This window comes from Erpetoichthys calabaricus, chromosome 3, assembly GCF_900747795.2.
Source record: "Erpetoichthys calabaricus chromosome 3, fErpCal1.3, whole genome shotgun sequence".
In the NCBI taxonomy this organism is placed as follows: Eukaryota; Metazoa; Chordata; class Cladistia; order Polypteriformes; family Polypteridae; genus Erpetoichthys; species Erpetoichthys calabaricus.
The window spans coordinates 197,322,143-197,343,725 of NC_041396.2; positions in this window are offsets into that span (position 1 = coordinate 197,322,143).

The following is a 21,583-nucleotide window of genomic DNA, read 5'->3' on the forward strand; positions in this document are numbered from 1 at the left end:
AAACAACTGTGGTGTCCAATAGGCTTTAGAAGTTGTTTTGTTATTAGGAGAAAATGCAGCAGTTAGAAGCAAGTTAAATATATTCTGTCTTTTATACTATAATTCCGTTGTCTTAATATGTCCACAGTGGTTACTGGGAGGAGTATATTGTTTTGAGTATGACTACAATCTTAAAACAACACATTTTGGAGACACTGTCAAAAGTATGTATTGATATTTATAAGACCAGCAGCATATGAGGATTAAATCACATCTCCTAAGTCTGATATCATCATTAAGACAGCAACTGGGTTCTGATTAATAGACTGGATGTAAGAAAAAATAGCCATCACTTCTGTTCACCAGGGAAGTTTATTTTTCCTATGTGGTAATAAAAAGATAATACATATCCTCTCCATGCCCATATTCTTTTTCTGTTGTTTCTCTCCCGTTGTTCTAGACATATTATCATTTATATTCATAAGTGCCTCTGGACTTATTTTCCATCTAATGTCCTGCCTAGAGCCTTCTTAATTTTTTCAGTTCAAAGTTGTATCTGTGAAACTGAAAGACAGAAATATATTAAACCCTGTGCATTATACTAAATTTTAAACTTTACTTGTTCTCTATACAACTGACTTTCTGTACTTAAAGAAAGACTGATCAGAAAAAGGAGAATGTCAAAGAATTCCATCAATTTTTCAGACCTCATTACCTTGGAAAGCTACAGATCTAAACAATCATTAATCATTCAGAAGCTGCTCAACATGTCTTTAATGAAGTTTACCATCTGTAGTCAAAGAAGGATAAGTCTTAAAAATGAAAGCAACATCCCATAGTACGCTAATACATCTAATATAATTTACGCAGTACAAGCTTTGTATTCTGTCATTCTGAGATTGTTTAATGAAATCTTGAACTTGGCTGACATGAAAAGGCATGGGAAAACTTTTATGATATTACCACTCTCCCTCTACGTTGAATTGTTAGTGAAGTGCACCTTTGTTAACTAGTTCATTCTTGTATTAGTACCGTACTGTGGTCTGGGTGATTTAAGCTCATTATATAACACAATAGTTTGTCATGATTGTCATGGTTTACTTGGATCATTATAATAGAGGCACTTTTATTGGGAAGGTTTCATATTTTTTAACATGTGTAGAAAAGTATCAAAGCATAACATGTAGGTTAACCCTCTGGTGTTGACAACCTGTTACATTATCAATAGTTTATGGGGTTACAATAGTATGTCTCACTGGCTTTATTTTATCTTTTTACTTATACACAAAAAACTAATTAGCAAATAAACAATGCATAAAAAAGAAATACTGTCAAAGTTTCTGTAAATTAGCACACAAAGTGCAAAGTGGATGACATTGAAAACTGTCAGTAGTTTCTTTAGTAGTCTTGCTCAGACTCTCTCTGTTTGTCTTTATTAGGTCTGTCCCCACTTTTTACTGAATTCTCAGGCAACAAGTATTGTGAGTATGCAATGCTGACCTCCCTGAGCTTATGTTATATCATGGTATATGCACCGAAGACAAAAGGTGTCAACTAACATCTTAGGTGCTTTTCTCAATGGAGGATAGGAAGACATATCAAAACCAGCTATACACCTGTCACCTGTTAACTCCTTGCCTATCTCATTGTCTGCATTGTATACTGTGTATTCCACCCTAAGGACTTCTAATGGCAGGACTGCTTGCTTCTATTTTCAGTTCATTGCTTCAGTTAACCACCTATAGAGGGTATCCCAAGAATGTTCTTTCATGCCTGTAAGAGACCACAACTAGACAAGAAATTAATCTAGTTTCTTGGCAGTGCTAATACAAATCTGACAGGGATTCTTGACTTTAAAGTGTTCAGTTAAAAATTATACTTATCCAATAGTAGCAAATATAAACCAATACAAAGAATTGTGCAACCAGGGTGGTTTACATCTTCATTCAGGAAGATGTACTAGATGGTCTAGTTCCTTAGTTACAAATTATATCCTTCATAAAAAGAAAAGATTTCCTTACATGGACAGAGCTCTGTTCCAAGTATCGAGCAGCAGAAAAAGCACCATTGCAATGTCTGTTTCAGCAGGGAAAGAGAAAGAGAAGCACTCCCTGCAAGTGTCCTTTTTTGCAACTGAGCTCTTTGTAAAAGCGTCAGAAGATCAGTAACTGAGCTGAGAGAAATCTCCATGAAAGTGTCCATAGCAGCAACTGAGAAAAAATTGAAAAGTGTCTAGTATAAGGCAGCCACTCTCCCCCTTACTTCTCACACACAAAACACCTGACTTGCTTGTTTTCACTTCTATTAGCTAAGCAAGCCAATATTTTAACAATTTCTCATATCCTCATTACATTTTGGTTTGTTTTAATGTTTATTTCTGTGTATCATATATACTTTGATTATAATTATTTTTTTCAAACTAGCTGTTTTCTTTAATTAGTATCACACATGTCTCTGATTGTGAAATCAAACATTCAGCCTATTTAAATGGAGAAAAGTAGTCACTCTGCTGTTTGGTATCATTGTGTGTTCCACACTGAACATAGACCAGAGAAAGCAAAGGAGAGAGTTGTCTGAGGAGATCAGAAAAAAAAAGTATACACATTGAAAGAAGAATGACCATAAGACATTGTGAAGGGTTGGGGCAGCCACCCGTATAATTTTTCCCAGCTCTAAAACTGATGCCAAAGCACAGACATTTTCATACAAAAGAGTCCAAAACAGAACTGATTCATTCTACACAAGATGGTAGCTTTAAAGGCCCGTAGAGGAAGTGATGTCATTAAGACTGGAACGGGAAGTGACGTCGTTGGTTGCCCCAGAGCCTGGCAGGATTTCCCTAGAATGGTCTGCAAAAGATCAAGAGGGAGAATTAGTGCACCTCACCACCCCCTGGTCCAGCGTGGAATTACATGTACTCAAGCCCTTTAGTTGTCTCCTAAACACGCATGTGTGACAACATGTATTTCAATTCAAAGACTATAAAACCATCTCCAAGCAGCCTGATATTCCTGGGACAACAGTTGTAAATATTATTAAGAACTTTAATGTCCATGGAACTGTAGCTAAACTCCCTGGATGCACTCGCAAAAGGAAACTTGACCCCACAATGGGCAGAAGAATAGTGAGAATTCTAGACAAAAAGCCAAGGACAACTTCCAAAGAGATACAAGCTGAACACGTAGGTCAAGGTCCATCAGTGCCTGATCGCACCATCCATCGCTTATTAAGTAACAGTGGGCTCAATGGAAGAACAATGGAACTGTTGAAAGAAAAACATAAAAAAGCCAGAACAGAAAGTGCATATCCTGTTGACAGATGAGACAAATCTGGAGCTTTTTGGCAAGTGACATCAATTATTTGTCCACGGATGAAAAAGTTACGCTTTCAAAGAAAATACAACCATACCTACTGATAAATATGGAGGAAGCTTGGTTATGTTTTGGAGATCCTTTTCGGTGTCTGGAATGGGGTGCCTTGAGTCTGGGCAGGGAACAATAAAATGTCAAGACTAGCAAGACATTCTGGAATGAAACATACTGCTCAGTGTCAGAAAGCTCAGCCTCAGTCATAGGTCATGGATCACCGAACAGGATAATAACAGGAAAGCCCTTCAAACCTGATACAGCTGAGTGGTCCAAACTACCTTTTTACAGGTGCAGAATTCTCATTGACAGCTACAGGAAATGCATGTTTGCAATGATTGCTTCTAAAGGTTGCTCAGCAAACATAAGGTGTAGGGTCCCATCATTTTTGTCCATGCCATTTTCATTTGTATTATTATTTTAAATATTCTGATGAAACAAAATGATAAAGCAAAGTCTAATTTTTGTTGAATACGAAATAAACAGTGATGGGTAACAATTACTTTTGCTAGTTTCAGGTTATTAAAGAGACAATTGTGGGGTTTTCTTGTTTTGTGGAAGGGTAACAACAAATTTTTCCATGTCTGAAATTTTGAAATTTAAGTATGGTAAAAGTGAAAATGTAACAAATCATGAGTGAAAAAGTTTTTGTATGAAACACAAGATATAACTAATACAGTCTTATTGTCATGCTTCTACGTTGTCTGCTGTATCTGGCACAAATGGCTATGAAGAAAACAAAAGAACGGCAATTTTTTTAACAAAATCAATATTCCAGAATTTTTGAAGTACTTCGCATTTTAATTTGTTAAACGTTGTCCATTTTAAACCATCATGGTGGATACCCAATTGTTAAAGAACAACATAGTACAAAACAACCGTAATATAGTTTTGTTTACATATTCCTAGCTTTATAGTTTGATAATACAAAGTATAATTTACTACTTGAAAGCTGCTTCTCTTTTTCTTTTTTATTTGAAAATATTTTCGGGGTGCTGGATGGTGTTTTTTGTTTTGGATTTTACTTATTTGTTATTATTTTAACTTTCTTCTCATTGGTGCATCAATTTCATAATTAGCACTAATCCTGAGTACACTTTCTCATTCCACAGCCTCATTATGAAGCATACACTTGGATACACACTCTGTACATGTGATGTTGATGTACAATAAAAAAGGAAACAAAGTAAAATAAGACATTTTTATGCTTTTCTGATGTCAAGATCTAACTACCTGGACTGAGTAGGGCTTCCAGGAAATAACTTGCACAGAGATTTTTTTGTTTGTTCATTTTGTGGAATGTTATCAAGTTGGCCATCTTGCAAAGCAGCAGTTATTTTGTATCTATGAGCATTCCTTTATACAACTTATCTAATAAGGTCCCAAGTTTTGTTGAGTCAGCCAATTTGCTTAGTGGTAGCTTTTTTGTCTACCTCTATCTGTGCTCTTAAGAAGCTGGTGAACGCAACAAACCACTGTGAAGTTGCTTTCCTTTTTGCTAACTCAATGCAGTATGCCACCACCTGTGTCTGTGTACCAGATGGCCAGTTCATATCCTTGAATACTGCAATCCTTTGTTCAAGTCTTTCCACACATCTGATTATCTGCCAGCCAAATACATGTTGTCCATTCATATTAATTTAAACAAACAGTCCTTTAAATATCATTTTCTGTATGTGTCTTTTCTGCCACCCTAATCACAATAGTGATGGCTATTGGTCTGCAGAATGAATGGAAAAAATAAAGAATTCCTGGGTCAAATCCCTGAATAATATTTTTGGTTTCCTCCTTGATTAACATATTCCAGTTTAATGCACACTGCTTTCAGTTCTGACTACACTTCAGTCTGAAACCTAGGTAGTTAAGCATTGCCACTAAAAAACATAGTAAATTGAAGTTGTTTTTCCTTTAACCCTAGAAGCTAGTGTTATAAAACTTGACAATTATGGTAATGGCATAGCACTGACAATTTAATGAGCATATCATGTGCGCAACTTATGGATCTAAGACCACCCTTGCATGCTGTTGGAGGCAGTTCCTAAAATCATGGACATTGATGGCCTCTTTAAACATCATACGCCCTGTTATATTTTTAGTGGCTGAATTATTGTCACTTACCAATACCTTTTACTGTGTCACCAATTAATCAAATCACAACATTTTTTAGTGTATAATGCTCCATATTTCTGCATAATAAAATATAAATAAATAAACATGATGCTTGACCTATTTTCCATTTGAAGATGTGGTACTTTATATCAGTGGAGCAGCACTGCTTTCTTCTGTCGTGGGTGGTCTGCCATGGAGCATGTTGTCTTCTACTCTGTCCTCATTGGCTGATGCTACCATATGAGAGGTCAGGCATAACTAAAGCTTCACTGCTAGGATTTTTAAACTTATTGTAGGGAGAGAGAGAATGAAAGACCAGTTTGAATGGATGGAGAAATTTGTTCCTATTATTACAATTATGACATGACATTGAATAAGGGCTCACCTGTGAGCAGCAGAAAACACAGTGAGAATAGAACATAAAGTTACTTTCAGTATGCTAGTGTTTATTTCTTTTTGCCCTTTTTTACTAGCTTCTAAGTGCTCTGTTTTTGTTCTTGGTTGGCAAAGTGGAATAGTGGATTGTTCTGCAACCTTACACCCTTAATGTCCCAAGTTTAAATACAATACAATATAATTTGTTTTTGTATAGTGCTCTTCAGTGATTGCAGGTGCAGAGCGCAGTGACAAACTCTCAGGTTAAATGCAAGTATAGATCATACTAATTACTGAATACAAAATTAGAACATATAAAGATACAGATTTTTTAAAACACACAAAGAACAAAGTAGAAAATGATTGACATAATAGTAAACTAATAATATATGTCCATTAATTAATTGTTAAAGTATGGCCAGTTGACAATACAGGAGATGAAAATTTTAAAAGAGAAAGTCAAAGACAAAGTCAGACACAGTTGCATTCCCGGAGACCTTGGTTAACTGTCTGCTTCCGCCTTCCTGGACATGCAGTATTATCCAATTATTCCAAAGCACCTTTATGTGAGATGAGAATAGCCTGGCAGTAAATCAGTGGCACATATAACATATCAAGATATTGAGACAGAATAGAAGGTTTGTAAATGGTTCATAATTATTATATTACCTATATTTTTTCTACAGATGATTAACAAACAGAGATACAGTATGCATAGGTAATTGGCAGCTTTAGTCAGGGTATGTGGACTACAGTAGTGAGCCTTCAGCCTGGACTGTTGAGACTAAAGGGTATTCCTTATATTAACAGACAGATAATTCCACACCTTCAGTGCTCCCCACTGTTATTTTATTAATCTTTGAAATTATAAATTGGCTGGTATCTTGATATCTTAATGTGCATTCTGGTTTGTAAGTAATGATAAGTCCAGATAACTAAGTAGGGCCTCAGACATTTAAGGCTTTGTATGTTAAAAGGAGGACTTTGAAATCAGCCCTAACTGGGAGCCAGTGCTAGGACTGAAGTTATGTGTTTGTATTTTCTGGTGCTTGTAATGTTATTGCAGCAGCATTTTAAATTTAACTCAAATCTGAATTAAGAACGATATGAATACCCAGTGAATAACTAATTGTAGTAGTCAATTCTATTAGAAATAAATGCATGAATAAGTTTCTCAGCAACCTACATATTGATAAAATGTGCTAATTTTCAACATTTTTAAGATGAAAAAAATATTTTCAATAGTTTTGTAATATGTGTTTTAAATGACATGCTAGTGCCAAAAATATTGTCTAAATTGTGCTCTGATTCAGTGAAACTAATATTTATTCTAACTGAGTAAGAAAGTGACAGAATGTTATTGCAGTCTGTATCGTTCCCACCAATAATTAACATTTCTGTTTTGTTTTCTGCATTCAGAGACAAATAGTTCTCATCCATCCACTCTTTAAATCACTGGCACAACTAATTAAGGAAAACATTGGAGAATTGTTGCTTGAACTAAAAGAAAGGTACAATTTTGTGTCATCTGCATATGAGTGAAAATTAATGTTATGTTTTCTAATTATAGTTCTCAATGGAAGCATGTAATGTAAAAACAGTAATGGTCCCAGTACTGGGCCCTGCAGGCCACCATATTTACCATCTGAGTATAATCATGGAATACTGTCACTACATTTCTGCACATACTGGAGTTGATTTGATAAATAAAGACTAAATAATTCCAACCTGTGTAATAAAATAGAATAGTTAATGGTGTCAAACTCTACACTTAAATCTAACAACATTATTGCTTAATAAATCCAATGCATGGACATTGTTCATATGGTGTTTCCACATTTTCTCAGTGTCTATGTGGGTTTTCCTCCGTCATCCCTAAGAACATACAGTAATTGTGAGAAGAAAAAGTTCCTCTATGACTGTAAGTAAACCCTGCAATGGACTGGTTCCCTTTCGAGGTCTGTTTCCTGCCTTATGTCTCATGCAGTCATGATAGACTTTGGCTCTTTACAAAACTTAATTCAATTAAGGGGGTTTGAGAATATTATGTTATGTGTTTTTGCTTTTGGGTATACATTCTTTTATTGTACTACTAAGTTTGGGTCTAAGTGTAGAAAACTGAAGTCTGGGAAGTAAGTTTCTGCATGGAATGCAGCCCACAAGTGTGAAGGGCATGCTGTCATATCTCTCTGCTTGGAAGATAGAGACCCAAGGTACTAGTTCATGCTGGGGCTAAATGCTGTGGTCACCCATAGGAGCTATGTTTGAAGTTTGCTACACACTAATATGTCTATATTCTCACCAGGCCTGGAACATAAGGTAGGTACAGGGAACCTATAGAGGGGACTCTGCATATTGTTACTACTTCGGTTTCAAGAATTTCTAGTATTCAGTCTTGCACAGAGATGTACTGCCTACTCAATTGTATGTTTCTCTTAGAAACCCAGAGAATGACCATTTTTAAATGTTTTCAGTGGCCAGATGCTGAAGTCGCTGGACAGAATGCAGCCTTTCTGCTATCTGCTTATTTTCAATTGTGTAGGTGCCAAGGTGGACAGACTGGCATCTTGACCAGGAGGAGGATGGTTTCTTACCTCCTTCATAAGGGAAGCATATAGATGGATAGCCTTCCTGGCCGGGGTAGTTGCAGAAACCTTTCCTGGTTGGGAAGGACTGTCTCTTGGGGCCATGTAATCTCCCAGTACACCAGATGGCAAGATCCCTTGGGTAGAACTCCCATTTGTACACCCACAGGGCACCTTGGGAATTGTAGTACTGATGCACAGCCCTTTTGGGGTATATGGGTGCTGCCTTAGGTAGCTTTGGGGAGAGATCATAAATGTTAAGGAGATTCTGCCCGACCCAGAAGTGCTCCCAGGGTGTAATCATGTGGCACTAGAAATACTCTTGGGTCTGGCATAAAAGAAGTCACTCAACCTCATTCAAGTGAGATGGAGTTGGGAGAAGGAGGACAAGGCTTGCCTGGAGGAGAGCAGAGGAGAATTAATATGTGTATTGTGCTTGTGAGTACTTTTATGAAGAAAGGATCTGAAAAAGGTATTTGTGTACAATAAAATTTAGTTTATTTTGAACCGTTAGATAGATGACATCTTGTGGAATAGTGTTCATGTGCAATTAAGGTCTTATGTTGAATGATTATGTTCTACCTTATTTCTTCTTATCCTTTCTCATCCTTTTTTAATTATATTTTATTTATATTTTGACATTGCAGGGACTGCACCTAATTTCATTGTATTTGTTACAATGACAATAAAGATATTCTGATTCTGATCCTGATTCGTTGGTTGTGTACGTGCATTGTATCTGGAGTGCTACAACTGGTCATAATGAGAATACTGTAATTATTTATTAAAAATAATATTCTTTGCACAATTCATTTTGACCTATTTGACTTTTTAAATAAATCAAAAGTTTAACTGAATAAATGTTTTGCTTTCTTTGTTCCTGACTACACTCACCGATCACAGTTTATTAATGACCGCTCTGTGACTTTTTGTTAAGGTAGTGTAATGAAGCACTCCACATTATAAGAGAAACAGTTTTACTTGGGATAGCTATTGTAAAAGAGCACAAAAGACAAGGGAAAGGTTTGGGGTTCCACTTCATATACTATTAACAATGTCTCAAAAAGCGAGAGGAACAAAGAGTAGTCCCAAATGATAGAGTTCAAATCGGGACTGACTGGGGAAGGCAAGTGGCTGGCTTTATTGGCGGTGGGAAGGAAGAGGAAGGTCCAATGGGGAACAGGGTTAGGGGTCAGGAGGAGGGTTTGGTCTGGAGGCAGAAGTGGAACCTGGTTGGGGTTTAGGTGGTCTTTCCTTTTGGTGATCGGCAGAGGAGGTAGAAGACATTAGTGCACTTCGTCAACCCCTCACCCGGTGTTTTACCCTTAGTTAAGCCCATTAACTGTCTCACATGTGCATGAGTGTGACACTATTTATTACCTTACTGTAATTTTTAAATAGCTATCAGTGTTGTTGTGACTTCACTGTGACATGGTAACACATGCCACATCTGATTCTCAGAGTGCTAAGCAAATTAAACAAACACTTGGGTGGGCAAAGCCAGCTGCCCATCACAACCCTGTTGCTGCCCCAGAAGAAGAAAAAACAGCAATAAAAATATAGCTTCCCCTGTTAAACAGGATAGTCATTAGAGTTAAGGAAAGTCCCAGGAAAAAATTTTAAAAGGTCAAGAGATCACTAGAGAAAGTACAACTGTGATAGAGAGGGAGAGAGCAAGGCAGTTCAACTGCCTTAGGACAAATCTGCCAGCTGAAGCTGTGCTAAGTTGGGAAAGTCACAGGAGGTGGGGAAGTGTGGTGCATACAGCGTTGCCAAGTGCTCCATAATAAAGGAACAAAGATACAAACATGCACAAGGCATTGTCTTTTAAATGGGTTGAGTGTCCAGAGCAAAACCGTCAGAACGATCTAATGAGAGTGAAGTGAGGAGACTCCAAATATATCACTTCGTGTAAATATATTTAATTAATGTAGGTCAGGTTGACTGGCTAATCAAGATGCGCTAATGTGGGTGTGTCCTACAAAGGACTGCTTCCAGCTTTTTGCCAAGTTCTACAGGGAACATAACCAACTTCATAAGATACCGTGACAGAAAAGGTGAGTATCGTAAACAGATGATTGGACTGAACGATTAACACTTTTTCCTTCATTATAACCAAACCAAAGTATAACCAAAGATAGAGCTGGGTCCAGATCTATGCAATTAGCAAGCTCGTTTTTTTAACATGTTAATATTAAACTACAAAACTGTACCGGAGTGAGACATATCTCATTTATGTAACTAAAACAAATGTATTATTTGTGGACTAGTGCCTGCCATTAGCCATGCAGCCTGAAGTGGATGCTGAGCTTTTTTATATCTATACTGCCTCAATGACATTATTTAATGGCAGTATTCAATTGATCAAAAGACCGTAAGATGAGACAAGCCATGTTACAACCAGAAAGTCTGTCCTGTCTTTTAACACTAGAATTACCAGAGCCTACGAAAAAACTCGTAAATCCGTCCCACCTTAAATCGCGTCTTAAATCCGTTTGCACCTCTCCGCCAGAATCCTTTGTCATCTAAATGTGCTGATAAAGCTACTAGCAGCCAGCTATTCCATCCCCCCACCGACTTAGAATGAACTTCTCTCCTAGCTCAAGCCTTGCCTTGATTTGATTACCTGGGATTGAAGTGGAGTTTTACAGTGGAAATAATTCTAGCGTTATTTGGAATACACGCATTTCATGTGTGTTCCATTTCTATAGTTGGCTGTGCAAACACATTTTTAAAACAGAAACGTTTTTCATATTCTAATAGTAAATGACAAAATGTAGGCATAAACTATATAACGTATGAAGCCTGAAGTCCATATATCAAAGAAACACTTTCACAAAAGGTACAAATAAAAGAACACGTGCGCCTTCATGCAAAAAAAAAAAAAAAAAAAAGCCGCGTTAGCATGCCACATTGACTTTCTTACTACAACCGCCGTGGTGGCGTAATGGTATCAGCCCCTGACTGGGAATCAGAGGGTGGCGAGTTCGATTCCGCACGGCTCCACTTCGAAAAATTAACTGCTCTTATTCTTACAATTTTAGAATAACAATATAAATTTGATTTCAGTCTGTAACAGGCGGTGTAACTTATGATACTGGTAAAGGTTAGCTTTTTTTTTTTAATTCACTTTTCATTCTCGCAGTCACATTCAGAATCAATCCATACAACCCCATCTGACACAGCTGGTTTCACATAAATAAAAGTGCACTTTTATTCAAGACTATAACCGAAGAATAAAGAAAGCAAGTTACAGTTGGTGGTTGATACAACAGCTTGCATGGTGCAATGTTAAGAACTGCTGATTTCCGATCCGTGCTATATAAAATCATCACATTCAAATATTAACAGTTCCCACACACCCAAGGTCCGCCATTCCTACATTTACAACATGTGTACTTGTTGCAGTGTACACACCTCTCTGTGCTATGGTTCCTATTACAGTGAATGAGCACCTGACACTGTACTTTCTTCCCTGGGGGAAGCTGAGGTCTTAGAACGGAAGTTTGTTGACGCTGTATCATCTTTTCTTTTTCCATCGCCTTTTCCTGTAAGAAGCGACGACGAAGTTCCTCTGCAAGGTGAGCCATGAACACTCTTCTTTTCTCAGCGGACCCCGTGCATGCCTTATACAGTACGTTTGCGTTCATCGCTGCTAGGTCAAGGATGTTGTACAACACAGCAACCGGCCACCTGCGTGTTCCTGTGCGCACTGAACAAGCACGCGCCGTCTGGTCCATGATGTCAACGCCACGCTGGGGAAAAAAGAAAGACAAATATATGTGACATTTTGAAGAAATCATTTTATCACCAGAAGAGCACCAGAATACTTCGTCACACTAATATTTTTTTCATTAGCATACCTTCATGTGGTTGTAGTCTGTGACCGTGTTTGTTTTTTTTTTTTTTTATCTTGCCCAATCTCCACATCATGGTGCATTGTGCTGAGAATGCAGACAGACTTCATCTTTTTGGGCACATACACTGTCAGCATGGCACTGGGAGATCTAAACACCAGCGTGGAGAATTGTTCGTGTACTGAACTGACTTTAGCTGCAGGTGGAAGTTCCCGTCGCACTTTATTCATGGTGCCAAGCAGAGCTGTATTGCGGTGCAGCAGTCTATTAGCCAGCGAAAGTGACGTGAAGAAGTTGTCTGTTGTTACGGTTCTGCCTTTTTGGATTGCGGCAGATTTGGAGACAAAGTACATGTGCAATGCCACTCCTTATTTAGGAAAAGATCCCAGTCGTCCCATGGGAGAAAGACTTTCCGAGTCTGTGGTCATAAAGCTTATGGAGCCATTTCTGGACAAAGGCAGAACCGTAACAACAGACAACTTCTTCACGTCACTTTCGCTGGCTAATAGACTGCTGCACCGCAATACAGCTCTGCTTGGCACCATGAATAAAGTGCGACGGGAACTTCCACCTGCAGCTAAAGTCAGTTCAGTACACGAACAATTCTCCACGCTGGTGTTTAGATCTCCCAGTGCCATGCTGACAGTGTATGTGCCCAAAAAGATGAAGTCTGTCTGCATTCTCAGCACAATGCACCATGATGTGGAGATTGGGCAAGATAAAAAAAAAAAAAAACAAACACGGTCACAGACTACAACCACATGAAGGTATGCTAATGAAAAAAATATTAGTGTGACGAAGTATTCTGGTGCTCTTCTGGTGATAAAATGATTTCTTCAAAATGTCACATATATTTGTCTTTCTTTTTTCCCCAGCGTGGCGTTGACATCATGGACCAGACGGCGCGTGCTTGTTCAGTGCGCACAGGAACACGCAGGTGGCCGGTTGCTGTGTTGTACAACATCCTTGACCTAGCAGCGATGAACGCACACGTACTGTATAAGGCATGCACGGGGTCCGCTGAGAAAAGAAGAGTGTTCATGGCTCACCTTGCAGAGGAACTTCGTCATCGCTTCTTACAGGAAAAGGCGATGGAAAAAGAAAAGATGATACAGCGTCAACAAACTTCCGTTCTAAGACCTCAGCTTCCCCCAGGGAAGAAAGTACAGTGTCAGGTGCTCATTCACTGTAATAGGAACCATAGCACAGAGAGGTGTGTACACTGCAACAAGTACACATGTTGTAAATGTAGGAATGGCGGACCTTGGGTGTGTGGGAACTGTTAATATTTGAATGTGATGATTTTATATAGCACGGATCGGAAATCAGCAGTTCTTAACATTGCACCACGCAAGCTGTTGTATCAACCACCAACTGTAACTTGCTTTCTTTATTCTTCGGTTATAGTCTTGAATAAAAGTGCACTTTTATTTATGTGAAACCAGCTGTGTCAGATGGGGTTGTATGGATTGATTCTGAATGTGACTGCGAGAATGAAAAGTGAATTAAAAAAAAAAAAAAAAAAAAGCTAACCTTTACCAGTATCATAAGTTACACCGCCTGTTACAGACTGAAATCAAATTTATATTGTTATTCTAAAATTGTAAGAATAAGAGCAGTTAATTTTTCGAAGTGGAGCCGTGCGGAATCGAACTCGCCGCCCTCTGATTCCCAGTCAGGGGCTGATACCATTACGCCACCACGGCGGTTGTAGTAAGAAAGTCAATGTGGCATGCTAACGCGGCTTTTTTTTTTTTTTTTTTTTGCATGAAGGCGCACGTGTTCTTTTATTTGTACCTTTTGTGAAAGTGTTTCTTTGATATATGGACTTCAGGCTTCATACGTTATATAGTTTATGCCTACATTTTGTCATTTACTATTAGAATATGAAAAACGTTTCTGTTTTAAAAATGTGTTTGCACAGCCAACTATAGAAATGGAACACACATGAAATGCGTGTATTCCAAATAACGCTAGAATTATTTCCACTGTAAAACTCCACTTCAATCCCAGGTAATCAAATCAAGGCAAGGCTTGAGCTAGGAGAGAAGTTCATTCTAAGTCGGTGGGGGGATGGAATAGCTGGCTGCTAGTAGCTTTATCAGCACATTTAGATGACAAAGGATTCTGGTGGAGAGGTGCAAACGGATTTAAGACGCGATTTAAGGTGGGACGGATTTACGAGTTTTTTCGTAGGCTCTGGTAATTCTAGTGTTAATCAGTGCCCACAACTAAACCAAAAAATTGAACTCAGAAAACAAATGCAAAGTCTATTGCTAGAAACACTAACGAAGACACATGCCAAAATTTTTTAATCTATCCATAACTTCAGATAACCAGAAAGTTGCTTTTGTGCTGACCTTTTTACATTTGCATGGATGATGTCACAAGCTGCATAGTCCTGGTCATCTCTGGGTAAAACACCATACCAACAAGTAAGCAAAAAGACTTCAAAATGGTGACACACTTAATAAACAATTATGGTGTCATGGGGAAATGAGAACGATATTCATTGCTAATAAATACAAACCAAACCATATGTGAAACAGACTTCCTGAAAGTTTTCTAAATAAATGAGGACCAAATTAATCATAAATAGTGCTAAAGATAACCAAAAAACACACAGACAAACAAACAAATAAATAAATAATCAAAATCATAACTATTCTACCAAAAAGCCTAAACTGTAAGATCTGCTTTCTCAGCAAAATACTAGGACACCAAATACCTAACAGTGACTTCTAAAGAATATGAAATTACTTTTTATAAAAACCAATATTGCTTTGAAAAGGCCACAGTTTGAATCTTATTAAGATATGGCAATATCTTTGGATAATTAATATCCTTTTAATCCTATGAGGAAAAAATTGGTATACTACATATGTAAAAACAAGATTTTTAAAATAATTATTATGATTTTGCTCTCGTTATTATTTGTGGAAGATTTTAAATACCAACACTTTAGTTTGCAATAAATGTTCCAAAAGACCAAAAAAAAAAAATCAAAAAATCCAGCCATTTTAGTGAGTGGGCTGAAAGGACAGGAGATCCATGTGCTTTTAAGAAACTAATCTTGGCTAGTTTTTTTTTTTATATCTGGGGAGCTAACTTGAAGCACAAGTCTTAATTATATTTTGAGCCTTCATAGGTGTAAAGGTTCTTAATCCCCTTATCACTGGTGTTCCACTGGGTGCTTGGTATATACTATAGGCACTTTCTTTACTAATCAACAAGTTTAAATAAAAGCACTGGCATCCTCACTAAACCAGACGATTTCATGAATGAAGACGTCTTGGTTCATCTATTTAATTTCACTGATTCTGTTCACTTGTGGTAGTCCATAAACATTAACCATATATTTTTAGATTCACCAACACACTGACAAGGATTATTTGATCACTTCAAATATACTTCCTGGCCCACTTGGACCTCTTTAATATGGCCCATTTCGCCAATATTAAAAACATATTAAATACCGCCAGCGTTTTCTCAAATACAACATTTAACATGTGTTTTATATATACTGTAGATTGAATCCATATAAAGTATAATTTAGCCGGATGTCAACAAAGCATCTCCAGTATCCGTTTGCGTTTATCTGCTCAGCACAGCACAGCACACCACAACACACTATACCACAGCTTGTAATCATGCAGTTAAAAAGTAACTGACAAGAATAGTGTAAAGTAGGTGGTGCATCACAAGCCATAAAAAACATTAGTGTTTTAATTATGATGCCAAATATGTGACAGTCTCATGAACAATGTGGTAGTTTGACTTCACAAACACCAGTGCTGCCACTCATGGATAGAAAACATATTTCCATTTCTGCCCATGTTAAGTGGTCATTATCTGTTTCTTACCAGTTCTGAATGTGATCAGTGTGACCCACCAGCAGCTTGTTTACACTTGACTTTTTATTGCGGCTATGTGCCATTCAATCAAGATGCACGTAATGCAGATATTAATAGATGTATTTTTTTCATTGGCTTCAAATTCACACATATGTCCTGACTGTCACCTCACTCAGTTTTATGCATACTGACTTATTTTTTCACTCAGTGCTGACTTTGCTCCTGTTGCTACAAGTAGCTTTCCTCACTCACTGTTATATCCAAGACAAGAAAAACTGATAAAAAGGGTGAAAGAATATGTGATTGTGGTGAGCTGAGTGGTACCTGTGCATTTTTTGTAAAGAAATTGTAGCGGTAGTTGTTTGTTGTAATATTTTGGTTTGCATTTGGTATAACATGTAATTTTTGTCCCTCAAAAAAACAGAAATTGACATCTCTGGTCTAGAATAAATATTACTAACCTGTTATTGCTAACACTGTATGTGCCTGTCCTATGAAACTGCTCAAATGGACAACAGTACAGGGTTTAACATTTCAAACACAAGAACTTCAGACTTCGAATCACAAAATACTTCTCTCTTTTGGTATCACTGGCCCCCTTTTAAATGTCACACTGGCCTCCTTGTACCCAACAGCCCCTGCACCCTAAGTAGATAACCAATAAGAGCCACTGCAGGGACTGCTGGGAGTTGAAGTTTCAATCCCCAGTAGCACCGCTACAATCCCCACCCCCAGACCATGGTGTACGGACGAACCAAGTCTTGAGTTTTGAGATGTTAACAGTGTCTACCTTTTTGTTCCCCAGCAATCCCCGCTCTACTGAGTAGGTCACCGGACCGTTCTGTTAGACAATAGTTGCCAGGCAGAACGACTTCGGAGCCAGTTTAGCCGTGAATCTATTGGAGGCTTTGGAGAGGGGATGAGTCCTGATCCAGACTCTCTCCCCAACTGAGAATTGTTCAGGCTTACGTCTCTGGTTGTACAATTGAGACTGTCTGGATTGGGACATCACCATCCTCTCCTTCACCTGTTGTGTAATTTGCTGTAATGATTGATGTGTCTGGTTTGGGTGGATTGTGATTGATTGTTCTTTCCAGAGGGCCATTAAGTTGTCTGAATAAAGCTAACAATGCAGGGGTCTCACCTGTAACCTCATGCACCACCGTGTTCATTGTGAACCGGAGTTCAGGCAACCACCTAGTCCAATCGTGATGGTGGTCTCTGACAAAGGATCCAATCATTGTCTTCAGGGTCCAGTTCACCCGCTCAGAGTGATTGTGAGGTTACCCAACAAATCAATGTTTGTAAACATTGTGTGAGGCTGTGGTGGTGAAGCAGATGCTAAGACAAAACTTTCAAACACCATGTTTGTCTACATCCCCGTCTTCGTGTTTAGTTATGAGCTCAGGCTAGTGGCTAGAAGAATATGGTTTTGAGTATAACCACACAAAATAAGCAACAACTGCTTCTCCAGATCAAGAGGAGTGAGTTGAGCTTGTCTGGGCACATTTTGAGGGTGCACCTATCACAGTCTACCTTGAAAGGACAAGGGGACATGCCTAGAATATATCAGAAGGGTATTATGTTGCAGCTGCTCCGGGAGTACTTATAAATCCCTCTAGGTGGAGTTAGACTAATGCTGATGATGAAATGTTTTGCTTGTTATCACAATAATTCTCATCAGCAGATGCAGAATGGAAGCTGAAAGAGTGAGTAAGTGAGTCAATCTTTTTTGTGATGTTTTAATTTAAGGTGACTTATAAATCATTAGTGCACACTAAAAAAAATTCTAAATACCTGAACTTTTTGATGGAAGATTAAGCAATTCCCTCACAGACACACAGTGAGGCAGTAGAAGTCACAATGTACTTGCGTAATAGAAAAATGTGCTTATACATTTTTATGTTTTTGTAGGTTTTTTTTATTTGTTTTTGGTGTGTGTGTGTTTGGGAGTGGAGTATTTTCTTTGTTAAAGTCAATAAAACTTTAAAAATATAAAGTTTATCAAAAATAAAAAAATAAAGTAAAAAATAATATTGCATGTCAAGAATGTAGCCCTGATATGGTCAATTCAATTTTTGTTTAATTTCCAGTATTTATTATCAGTGAAAACCCTCTTTAAATATTGTCACACACGTGTGATTAGGAGGCAGTCAAAGAGCCTAAAGGTGAGTGAAATATCGCGAGATATGGGTGTTACATGGTGCTTACCTAAATCTCTTCTCTTTACAGAAAACCGGAGGAAAAATAATCGCCCCGATTCCGGGTTCAAGATAACCGCCGATTACGTCACTTCCGGCCATCTCCACTAACCTCACTTCCGACTGTGCAATATCACATCACTTCCGACTCCTCCTGATGATGTTATTTCCGGTTCCTGTTTTGATGCCAACCATTTCCTTTTCCCATGATCCTTTCTGTATTTAAACAACCATGTTTCAATAGTAAAACTGTCATTTGTTCTGAATTTAAAAAGACTTGTGATCATTTCTTCCTTTTGATATTGTCTTAGGGCAATATACGGGGACGGTCCCCAAACCTTTTTTTTTGTGTCTTTTGGACTTATTTTTGGAAAAACTTTACAATTGGCGTAGTCGGCAGGATTGTTCTTTTTCTTCAAGAAAATGACAGAAGAACAGGACCTAAATACCGTGCTAACCACCATTATGGGCGAACTCCGTACTTTAAAAGTACAGATGGGGAGACCAAGACCCAGCTAGCAGAATCTGAAGCCCCTGCCGCTGCATCAGTTCGAACGGAGGCCGCTCGGTCCTTACCTACTCAATTAACGACCCTAACTGAGGAGGACAATATAGAAACATATTTTTTGATTTTTGAGCGTACCACTAAGCGGAACGCATGGCCGAGGTCGGAATGGGCGTACCTACTGGCTCCCTACCTGAAGGGGGCGGCGCAGAGAGCCTATTATGATTTAACTGAGGAGCAGGCTGCCGATTATGATGCTCTAAAACTTGAGGTGTTTAAACGCTACGGCATATCAGCGGAGCAGCAGGCGAGCGAATGGAGGGAGTGGCAATTTGACCCCGAGAGGCCTCTGAGAACCCAGGTTTTTGAGGCTTGGGGTAAAGTGTGTTGCTGGTTAAGGCCAGATATCAACAGCTCACACAAAATGGCCGAGGTACTGGCCTGTGAAACGTTTGTCCATGCCCTCCCTGAACAGATCGGCCAGCAGGTCCGTAAGCATAACTTTGAAGATATGTATACACTGATCAAGATTGCGGAGCGTCACTGGGCGGCTTGCAAATCAGGGCGATCAGAACGGTTTTCTCGTCGCACCCAACAGGCATGTGGGGCAGCTCCTGAGCCCACCCGACAATCTCCCGTGCCTACCGTTCGCAAAAGAGACAAACCATACAATCCCCCGCACTGTTTCAAGTGTGGGGAACTTGGTCATTTGTCCCCCAATTGCACCACGGAGCCCATGGATTGTTCTTTGGTGAAGGGAGAAAGGTATTGTGCCATGGTGACTAACCCTTTATCTCTCCCATATACAGGTGCAGTTCTTATAAATGGTAGGAAAGTAAGGGCGATGTTTGATTCCGGGAGTAACATCTCTATTGTTGCTGCCCGTTTCGTTTTACCGCAACAATGGACTAAAATCAAAACTAGTCTGAAATGTATTCATGGGGACATCCGGTTTTACAAAACAGCCCGATGTGTAGTCTCGGTAAATCACAATGTAGTGGGAATGGCCATGGCTGTATTACCAGATCCCCCTTTCCAGTCATACTGGGTAGAGATTGGAATAAAATTAACAGCGGTAATAACGTAACTGTACCAGAAAAGAATTTAGGCTTAGTTATGGAGAATGATACTCCGACTGCCTCCACGCCGTGTCCCTCAGTAGCACGGACCCACACGGGTACCCAATGTGAAGAATTTGATGTCCCATCATCCTCTGCGGGAGTTAGTACAGCTAATGAGGGGAACGTGGTGACAGATACTCCACCCATTGAGGTCGATAGAGACCCAATACAAGATTTACCTTCCCAAATTATATTAACCTCTCCCTCGTTCAAACGAGAACAATGGAATGATGATTCCCTAAAGTTTGCAAGAAATGCAATTGTATCTGCCGAGGGTGATAATACCCTAGATCCCATACCACCGATGCCGTTCTTTGTATTAAAAAATGAATTGTTATATAGAGTGGCAGAACACGGGGGCGAAGTGCGAACATTGCTGCTAGTCCCACGCACTTTTCGGCAACAAGTGTGTGACTTAGCGCATGCTCACCTTCTAGGAGCCCATTTAGGCTCCGAAAAAACATTGGAGAGAATAAAGCTCCGATTTTATTGGCCAGGAATTAATGAGGAGGTCAGACGATTTTGCGCTTCTTGTCCGGAGTGTCAACTTCGCCAGATTCCCAGACGGACTAAAGCTCCTCTCGTTCCTCTACCCCTTATTGATATCCTGTTTGAAAGAGTCGGAGTTGATCTCGTGGGACCTTTAGAACCCTCGATAAAGGGCTTTAAATATATATTAGTCCTAGTAGATTATGCCACTCAATTCCCCGAAGCTGTTCCGCTGCGCTCAGCTAATACAAAAAATATCGCACGGGAACTAGTAGGGATATTCGCTCGTGTTGGGATCCCCAAAGAGATTCTCACGGATCAAGGAACTCCCTTCACTTCGGAGACGTTCAGGGAGGTGGCTAAATTACTCCAGATCAAACATCTGAAAACGTCAGTCTATCACCCGCAAACTGATGGATTAGTGGAACGTTTTAATCAGACGTTAAAGCAGATGCTACGCAAGGTGGTTAACGAGGATGGGAGAAACTGGGATCAGTTACTCCCTCTCGTTTTGTTTGCATACCGGGAAGTCCCACAGTCCTCTACGGGTTTTTCTCCTTTTGAATTATTATATGGAGGACAACCCAGAGGTCTATTGGATATGCTAAAAGAAGGTTGGGCAGAGGAGGTCCTTCCTACTTCAAATATTCTCGAATACATCGCGCAATTACGCGATAGATTGGAGAAAATTAGACCTATTCTAAAAGAAAATTTGGAAAGAGCCCAAGCAGCGCAGTCGCGTTACCCGGGAATTTGTCCCGGGTGATCGTGTTATGGTTCTCGTCCCAACTTCTCATTCCAAATTATTAGCCCATTGGCAAGGTCCCTATGAAATTAAAGAAAGGAAAGGTCTTGTTGATTATTTGGTTAAACAACCCAATCGTCGACCGACCGAACGTGTATATCATATTAACTTGCTGAAGCCGTGGAAGGATAGGGAACTAGATCCCTCCTCCGGCCAGCCTCGTTCTCTGTTTATGTCTCAACCCCACCTTAATTTCGGCCCCGACTTGACGCCAGAACAACGACAAGATCTCAAAAATGCTATCTTGTCTGTCCCCAAAGTTGTGGATGAAATTCCTGGGCATACTGCGTTGATTGTGCATGACATCATTACTGACCCTGGAGTAACTGTCAGAGAGA